Consider the following 10524-nt stretch of genomic DNA (forward strand, 5'->3'; position numbering starts at 1 on the left):
TTTCTTTCTTAATTATTTCTATTTGGTCGGTGATTCTCTTATGTTCCCTTGATGCGTGTTCTATTAAAATTTCTAACATAATGTTGGAGCTTTGATTGAGGTTTTTTTCCCATGAGTCTGCTAAATCCTTGTCTTCATCTTTAGTAAGGTCCGGAAAAATTAAGATCCTTAGGCCTCTAGGTATTTGTTTTTTGGTTACATAATTTTTCAAAGAAATTATCTCCCAGTATTTGTCCACTTCTTTCTTAGAAGCTCGTTCCAATTTAACAAATTTGTAACGTAAATCCTCTCTGGGTTTGGGCAGGTTTGATGCGAAAGCATGCACATTACTGCCCTTCGGGGCAAAAAGATTAACAGCATCCTCTTCTCTTGTTTCTAAATATTCTGCCATTATGGCTAATAACTGATTGTTCCTGGTCAGCAGGTTCTGAAGTACCTCGATACAAACAACAAAAAAGTGAGGAATCTATTTTTTGGTACTAATGTCGAAGAACTCTGCGCCCTTTTTATCTTTTGTGTTCATACAGTTAAGGTCGCATGTGTAATTAGGGTAACTGTGGAGTCCTATGATTCCTCTACCCCACTAGGAAAAGACCATAACAGAAAGTGTTACCCTTATGTGTTGCTCATGCGCCCAAGTTGTTTTTACTCCATACAGATGGAGAAGGAAATAAGGTACCACACAAGATTTGTGTTTTGATTCACCAATATTTATATAGAAAACTGTTGCCCTTTAGTGATGACACGTGTTTCAACGTAACCAACGTTTTTCTCAAATCAGGGCTGGTATCAACAAATGACAAGTAATATCAAAAACAGTGCATAATAAATTGATTTAAGTAAACACCAATGTGGTCCACAAGAACGTTTGCACATGCATGAATTAAAAAATAATTAACAAAATCATAATAACATGGCCATGTTTGGGGGGGGGGGGAAGGAAGGAGGTTTGTGGGAAAGCGAGAAGAGAAAAAAATATAAAAATACATGATTGTTAAACAATATGTCAATGGTGGTAATCCTATTTTTTAATGAGTACATTGGTATATTTAGAATAATTTATTGTATGCTTATGTTCATTGTATTTCTTACCCAATGTAACCGTCCTCTTAAATGTTCTCAAAAGCTTGAATCCAGTCATGGGTTAAATCCCGTGTCCCTGTAGGGGAAGCATTTACATATGCTCGTTTAACTACCTTGTATTATGGGCACAGATTGTGTCTCTATATAAAGTCTATCCTATACTGTGTTCATGCTTTAAATACGTGCACACAGAAATTACAAGGATATACTGTTCTCACCACGTTACATTGCATTCAAAAACTCCAGGGGAGGGTGTTTGTCCTTTCCTATTTTTCCTTTTCCTTTTGTTTGTTATATCTACAGTCGTAAAACACGCAGGCCCACATGTCCGTGAACCTTATTCCTTTCCCACCTGGTGGGCTTTCCTGCTTACCTCTATTTCCTCAAAGTCGTCCCTTTCAGTCCTTGTATGATTGTGTCTCCCAATCTCGTCTTTTGTTTGATCACGTTACTAGGTTACCTATGTCCTACTTCTGTTTCTATGTTGTCGGCCATGTTTTGGGGCTGAAAACCTATGTCCTACTTCTGTTTCTACATTGTCCGCCATATTTTGGGCTAAAACTCTATATCGGTATTGTGTTTTGTGTTTGTTTGGACGCACGTTCACGTAATCGAAAATAGTTGCACTCTTTTAAAGACAAAATGTTCTAATACTTTTTTAGTCTTAATGAAGCGGTGTGTAACACCAAACATAGTTCATAACAAATGTTATTCTAAATATTATTACAAGGACACTCCCTAAATCGTTGAAGACTCCTCCCCTTTTCTCCTTTTTTGACGCAAGTCATGTCAATGGGACACAAGTTACTGTATCTCCAAAAAATGTATTGGCATCTGATTAATTCTTGCGTAATGTGACAAAATGTGTCTTAATCAGTCTTGTGATATTCTAAGACACAATGTATCATGCCGAATATCATTATGTTAATCTTTTTGATCAATGTTGGTGCCTCTGCCTAAATACATTTCGGTGTGTATGTTATGGGACATGTGTACCTTTTTGTGTGTTGATGTTTCTGAGGTGATAATTCTTTCATGAAACCCACAAAACAGGATACTACATTTATAATATTTTCAGAGAAAAGAATACATCTCATTGTCAGAGTTTAAACCTTTTTCAACAGTTCTAAATTTGCAAATCATTCTGGCTTCTTCTTGTCGTAATTTCAGCTCCAAATTTCCTCCTCTTGGTCCTAAGGTTATTCTTTTTAGACCCAAAAATTTTAAAAGTCTTTTTTCATCGCACTGATGCTCTTTTTGCCAATGCTGTGCTAATGGTGAGTTAGAATTAGGATTCCCTATTCCTGAAAGGTGTTCTCTTATTCTAATCCTTAATTCTCTTATCGTACTTCCTATGTACATTTTGTGACATAAACATATAATGACATATATAACATATTTACTTCTAGGGAGTGTCCTTGTAATAATATTTAGAATAACATTTGTTATGAACTATGTTTGGTGTTACACACCGCTTCATTAAGACTAAAAAAGTATTAGAACATTTTGTCTTTAAAAGAGTGCAACTATTTTCGATTACGTGAACGTGCGTCCAAACAAACACAAAACACAATACCGATATAGAGTTTTAGCCCAAAATATGGCGGACAATGTAGAAACAGAAGTAGGACATAGGTTTTCAGCCCCAAAACATGGCCGACAACATAGAAACAGAAGTAGGACATAGGTAACCTAGTAACGTGATCAAACAAAAGACGAGATTGGGAGACACAATCATACAAGGACTGAAAGGGACGACTTTGAGGAAATAGAGGTAAGCAGGAAAGCCCACCAGGTGGGAAAGGAATAAGGTTCACGGACATGTGGGCCTGCGTGTTTTACGACTGTAGATATAACAAACAAAAGGAAAAGGAAAAATAGGAAAGGACAAACACCCTCCCCTGGAGTTTTTGAATGCAATGTAACGTGGTGAGAACAGTATATCCTTGTAATTTCTGTGTGCACGTATTTAAAGCATGAACACAGTATAGGATAGACTTTATATAGAGACACAATCTGTGCCCATAATACAAGGTAGTTAAACGAGCATATGTAAATGCTTCCCCTACAGGGACACGGGATTTAACCCATGACTGGATTCAAGCTTTTGAGAACATTTAAGAGGACGGTTACATTGGGTAAGAAATACAATGAACATAAGCATACAATAAATTATTCTAAATATACCAATGTACTCATTAAAAAATAGGATTACCACCATTGACATATTGTTTAACAATCATGTATTTTTATATTTTTTTCTCTTCTCGCTTTCCCACAAACCTCCTTCCTTTCCCCCCCCCCCAAACATGGCCATGTTATTATGATTTTGTTAATTATTTTTTAATTCATGCATGTGCAAACGTTCTTGTGGACCACATTGGTGTTTACTTAAATCAATTTATTATGCACTGTTTTTGATATTACTTGTCATTTGTTGATACCAGCCCTGATTTGAGAAAAACGTTGGTTACGTTGAAACACGTGTCATCACTAAAGGGCAACAGTTTTCTATATAAATATTGGTGAATCAAAACACAAATCTTGTGTGGTACCTTATTTCCTTCTCCATCTGTATGGAGTAAAAACAACTTGGGCGCATGAGCAACACATAAGGGTAACACTTTCTGTTATGGTCTTTTCCTAGTGGGGTAGAGGAATCATAGGACTCCACAGTTACCCTAATTACACATGCGACCTTAACTGTATGAACACAAAAGATAAAAAGGGCGCAGAGTTCTTCGACATTAGTACCAAAAAATAGATTCCTCACTTTTTTGTTGTTTGTATCGAGGTACTTCAGAACCTGCTGACCAGGAACAATCAGTTATTAGCCATAATGGCAGAATATTTAGAAACAAGAGAAGAGGATGCTGTTAATCTTTTTGCCCCGAAGGGCAGTAATGTGCATGCTTTCGCATCAAACCTGCCCAAACCCAGAGAGGATTTACGTTACAAATTTGTTAAATTGGAACGAGCTTCTAAGAAAGAAGTGGACAAATACTGGGAGATAATTTCTTTGAAAAATTATGTAACCAAAAAACAAATACCTAGAGGCCTAAGGATCTTAATTTTTCCGGACCTTACTAAAGATGAAGACAAGGATTTAGCAGACTCATGGGAAAAAAACCTCAATCAAAGCTCCAACATTATGTTAGAAATTTTAATAGAACACGCATCAAGGGAACATAAGAGAATCACCGACCAAATAGAAATAATTAAGAAAGAAATTTCAGAAACTAAAGCCTTGGAAGCAACAAAAGAAAAAAACTACCAGAAAATGTTTGAAATTTTGAAAGACTACCAAGACGAAATCAAATTAAGAAAAATGCGTAAATTCCATCGTGATAATAGGGATTATCAGGATGATAGAGTTTACACTTTTCAAGAGAAATATAGACAAATCAATAAATCGATATCAAGAGAGAGTACACCAAATACATCTCCGGGCAGCTCAGATGCAGAATCAGAAGGAGATAACATTAAGGAAACAGAAACGACAGAAACATCAGAAAAAACACTTGATGGACAAGGTTTTCTAAATCAGATAAGAAGGTACAAGAAAAGCAACAAAATCACTTTGCAAAAACAGGTCCGTTTTTTATTACCTCAGCAGATCAATGTACAAACACAGAATACAGGAGGAGGGGCAAGAGAGGGGGCAGTGGATACAGGCCACCCAGACGCTCTAGAAGATTTCAGACGTTTGACAAGAGCAGGAGCAAGAGAAGCAGCCAAGAAGAACAAACAGACACCTTAATTTTGAACCTGTCAGAATATCACTTAAAAACAGAAGATATAGCACTTCTAAACAAAGTATTCTCTTTTGCTCCATCCACCAACTTTGACCAAATTAACGTGCACATAGACTTGTTTAAATTTGTTAGAAAATTGAAACTCAAGAAATTTTTTGCAACACAAGTTCCGATGTTTCATGCCAAAGAACCCGACATTGAGGATAGTGACTATACCATTAAAGATATAAGGAACATTCACCTCTTAAGTTCATTACAAGATACCACAGATCGACCGATTCATGAAACCATACAGAATCTCAAGATACAACAAACTGGTCTCCAAACGAGGGATCTCAAACTGAAATCTAAGTTTACTCCACAACTAACCACAGACAACCTGGTCGACACCTTCTACAAGGCAGTAACTAAAGAACTGAACGACATCATAGACAAAAAGAAACACAAAAGACCAAGTAAACAAGATTATGATAATTTGACCAAAGGAGAAAGAAAAGCTTTGGTGGAATTGAAACAGAATCAAAATTTGACTATAAAAGCTGCTGATAAAGGAGGAAAAATTGTGGTTATGAACAGGGCAGACTATGTAACAATGGCCGAGAACCATCTAAATACTCCTTTTTGTTATCACAAACTTGAAGGGAACCCAAAACAGAAGATCTTAAATGAGTTGCGGGAATCCATAACAAACTGGCATAGAAAAGGGCTAATCACAGATGAAGAAAGATCATTTTTAGATATGCAGCAACCAACATTACCCACAATATATTTTTTGCCAAAAATTCACAAGGCTTTTGAAAAAGTACCAGAAGGAAGACCTATCCTGAGTGGAATTGATTGGGCAACAATGAACATGGCACAGTATATTGACCACATACTTAGCCCCATTGTCACTGAGACCAAAGCTTTTTTGAAGGACACAACTTCTGTAATCAATAAATTGGCATCCATCAAATGGGAATTTGATTATATATTAGCCACATGGGATGTAAAGGCATTATACACATCCATCAGGCATGACACGGCACTTGAGACAATAGATTATATATTTTCCAATCAAACTGCATCAAAATTTCAATCAGTTAATATGCTCAAGGAAATGATACTTTTAACTTTGCAAAATAACGTGTTCATTTTCAATGGAGAATTTTATCAGCAAACAAGAGGAGTGGCGATGGGAGTAAAATTTGCCCCCGCACTCGCCAACCTCACAATGGCAATGTATGAGGATAAACACATCTATGGAGATGAAATATATCAGGATCATGTGATTCTTTGGACCCGCTATATCGACGATGTGTTACTTATCTGGAAAGGTGAACAAGAGGAGTTAGAACAATTCAAGACTAGAGCCAACAATAACCTTATGGGGATTGAATTTACTGGGATTACCAGCAAAGAACAAATAGATTTTCTGGATCTAAATATCTATGTGAAAAATAATCAACTGTTGACTAGGACCTTCAGGAAGCCTACAGAGGCTAATTCAACTTTATTTGCAACCAGCTGTCATCATTCTTCGGTTGTAAGGAACATCCCTAGTGGAGAATACATCAGAGCTCGGCAAAACTGTTCGGAACAAAAAACTTTTGAGCAAGAATGTCAACTGCTTTCAAGAAGATTTAAGGCCAGAGGATATGGAACTAAAATTATTGCTAAAGCACAAAGGAAAGCCAAAGCTCTTAACAGAGCAGACACCCTAACTACGAAAACCAGAATCAACAACCAAACAGAGGAAGTGACTTTCATTACGACTTACTGTAAGAATAATGGAATTTTAAGGAAGATCCTAAAAAGGAATTGGCATTTGCTCCAATTGGACCCACACGTCAGGAACTACATTAAGGACAACCCGACTATAATCTTCAAACGAGCCAAAACCATAAAATATGTATTGAGTCCATCTCTGCTCCCTATACTAGAAATTGGGAGTTCGAATACTTGGTTACCTAAACAAACACAAGGTTTCAGAAGATGTGGGACTTGCACAATGTGCAAATACACCATAGACAATACTGCAAGTTTTCAGGATACATATGGCATTAAGCAGCAAATTTTGGAACACATCAATTGCAGAAGTAAATATGTTATATATGTCATTATATGTTTATGTCACAAAATGTACATAGGAAGTACGATAAGAGAATTAAGGATTAGAATAAGAGAACACCTTTCAGGAATAGGGAATCCTAATTCTAACTCACCATTAGCACAGCATTGGCAAAAAGAGCATCAGTGCGATGAAAAAAGACTTTTAAAATTTTTGGGTCTAAAAAGAATAACCTTAGGACCAAGAGGAGGAAATTTGGAGCTGAAATTACGACAAGAAGAAGCCAGAATGATTTGCAAATTTAGAACTGTTGAAAAAGGTTTAAACTCTGACAATGAGATGTATTCTTTTCTCTGAAAATATTATAAATGTAGTATCCTGTTTTGTGGGTTTCATGAAAGAATTATCACCTCAGAAACATCAACACACAAAAAGGTACACATGTCCCATAACATACACACCGAAATGTATTTAGGCAGAGGCACCAACATTGATCAAAAAGATTAACATAATGATATTCGGCATGATACATTGTCTCTTATAATATCACAAGACTGATTAAGACACATTTTGTCACATTACGCAAGAATTAATCAGATGCCAATACATTTTTTGGAGATACAGTAACTTGTGTCCCATTGACATGACTTGCGTCAAAAAAGGAGAAAAGGGGAGGAGTCTTCAACGATTTAGGGAGTGTCCTTGTAATAATATTTAGAATAACATTTGTTATGAACTATGTTTGGTGTTACACACCGCTTCATTAAGACTAAAAAAGTATTAGAACATTTTGTCTTTAAAAGAGTGCAACTATTTTCGATTACGTGAACGTGCGTCCAAACAAACACAAAACACAATACCGATATAGAGTTTTAGCCCAAAATATGGCGGACAATGTAGAAACAGAAGTAGGACATAGGTTTTCAGCCCCAAAACATGGCCGACAACATAGAAACAGAAGTAGGACATAGGTAACCTAGTAACGTGATCAAACAAAAGACGAGATTGGGAGACACAATCATACAAGGACTGAAAGGGACGACTTTGAGGAAATAGAGGTAAGCAGGAAAGCCCACCAGGTGGGAAAGGAATAAGGTTCACGGACATGTGGGCCTGCGTGTTTTACGACTGTAGATATAACAAACAAAAGGAAAAGGAAAAATAGGAAAGGACAAACACCCTCCCCTGGAGTTTTTGAATGCAATGTAACGTGGTGAGAACAGTATATCCTTGTAATTTCTGTGTGCACGTATTTAAAGCATGAACACAGTATAGGATAGACTTTATATAGAGACACAATCTGTGCCCATAATACAAGGTAGTTAAACGAGCATATGTAAATGCTTCCCCTACAGGGACACGGGATTTAACCCATGACTGGATTCAAGCTTTTGAGAACATTTAAGAGGACGGTTACATTGGGTAAGAAATACAATGAACATAAGCATACAATAAATGATTCTAAATATACCAATGTACTCATTAAAAAATAGGATTACCACCATTGACATATTGTTTAACAATCATGTATTTTTATATTTTTTTCTCTTCTCGCTTTCCCACAAACCTCCTTCCTTTCCCCCCCCCCCCAAACATGGCCATGTTATTATGATTTTGTTAATTATTTTTTAATTCATGCATGTGCAAACGTTCTTGTGGACCACATTGGTGTTTACTTAAATCAATTTATTATGCACTGTTTTTGATATTACTTGTCATTTGTTGATACCAGCCCTGATTTGAGAAAAACGTTGGTTACGTTGAAACACGTGTCATCACTAAAGGGCAACAGTTTTCTATATAAATATTGGTGAATCAAAACACAAATCTTGTGTGGTACCTTATTTCCTTCTCCATCTGTATGGAGTAAAAACAACTTGGGCGCATGAGCAACACATAAGGGTAACACTTTCTGTTAAAACAAAAACAAGTTGACATCCTGTGCCTTGAAGAAACATGGATTTCATCTCCACCGTTAGTGGAAGGATACACATTACTGTTAAATCCCATGGAATAAAATAGACAAGGAAGACCTACCTCGGGCCTTATAACACTGATAAAAGACGGACAAGGCCTAAAGATTAACTACAAAAAGAACCCAAACCACTTTATGCAACTAGTGGTACTGGAGCTGGAGAAATCGAAAGACAGTGCACCCCACTGTATGATAATCTTACATCTTTATTGGAACCCTGTGGCATGGCAAGACAAGTGTTTTATCGAAGAAGTAATGGCTATCATTGACAACTGCAGAATCCAACATCATGATCCTATGCTAATAATATGCAGTGATCGAAACATGAACTGTCTAGGACACTTCTCTGGCAACTCGCTAACTGAGAAAAAAAGAAAAACCTCTAAAAATCGCTCAAGAGTCAATAACTGGATGAGAGAAATGAAAGAGTGAAACCTGCACCTTCTGAATGGCCAAACCACAGGGGATATTCCAGCGGCTTCTTCCTGGAGAAGAGAGAATCATTCATCAACTTTAGACAACTTTTTTGTATCCAGTAACGAGCACCCCTTGATAATATCACTAAGCATAATCGTAACACCACATAGTGAACATGATTTAGTGAAACTGTCCTTGCATGCCCCAGCCTCAATAGAGAGTCATGGACGCAACCTGTCAAAGTAAGACCAGGCAGGAATAGGCTGCAAAGGAAGGCACAAGAAGTCCAGCTAGTCAACCAGACTCTCAAAACGGCTCTACAAGAAAATGATCGGTCTCAACTATCCTCCCTTATTCAGCGATTTCAGTACGACTAACATGCCCGGACAAAAGATTCATTTTTAATGCTAAACATATATATGATAAAGAAATTGTAGAAAAGAAAAGAGAACTCCATCAGAACATAAGAAATCTAAGCCTGTGACAAGGAAGCCATATGGAAATACTGATTAAAAAACCCAAGCAGAGCAGAAATACAAAAACTGGAAACGAAGCCACAAGTGAATTACTATGCAAAACGACGCAGAACAGATGCTGAAAACTCTAGCATCGAACGACTCTAGATCCTTGTGGCTACTCTTGAATAAAATAGGTGAAAACCAAAAAGCCCTGCAACATCATGTAGTAGAAGAGGATGTTTGGATACAATGTTTCAGTTCACTCTTTGGGAAGACCTCCGTTGACACATCTCATGAAACCTCGAAACCATCAGGCAGATGGGAACTAGAATATAATAACCAGGATATCATCGCACTAATCAACAAAGCTAGCGATTCCCACGCCCCTGGCCCCGATGGACTTTTGAACCTCATGCTGAAAGAAGCCACTGAAGTTTGGGCAGATTTTTGTCTGATATTATTTGAAGAAATCCTCTCGAAAAAGAAAATACCTGAATCTTGGAATACAGCAATTTTGATTCCCATCTTTAAAAAGGGGTTGAGAGCTGACCCTAGAAAATTAGCACACAATAGCTCTTTTAGACGTACTGGGGAAAATATTCACATCTGTGATCTTATCCAGACTTAAAGACTGGGTCCGGACCTCTGGCCCCTACGACATAAGACAAACAGGCCCTCATTACAACTCTGGCGGTAGCCGTGCCATTAAAAACAGCACAGCTGCTGCCGGAGTTGCATTTTTTCCAGCACCTGTGAATGGGCAAGAACTGGGTCATGGTGAGTTAG

Source organism: Ambystoma mexicanum, chromosome 10, assembly GCF_040938575.1.
Source record: "Ambystoma mexicanum isolate Mex_15411 chromosome 10, UKY_AmexF1_1, whole genome shotgun sequence".
NCBI classification, from domain to species: domain Eukaryota; kingdom Metazoa; phylum Chordata; class Amphibia; order Caudata; family Ambystomatidae; genus Ambystoma; species Ambystoma mexicanum.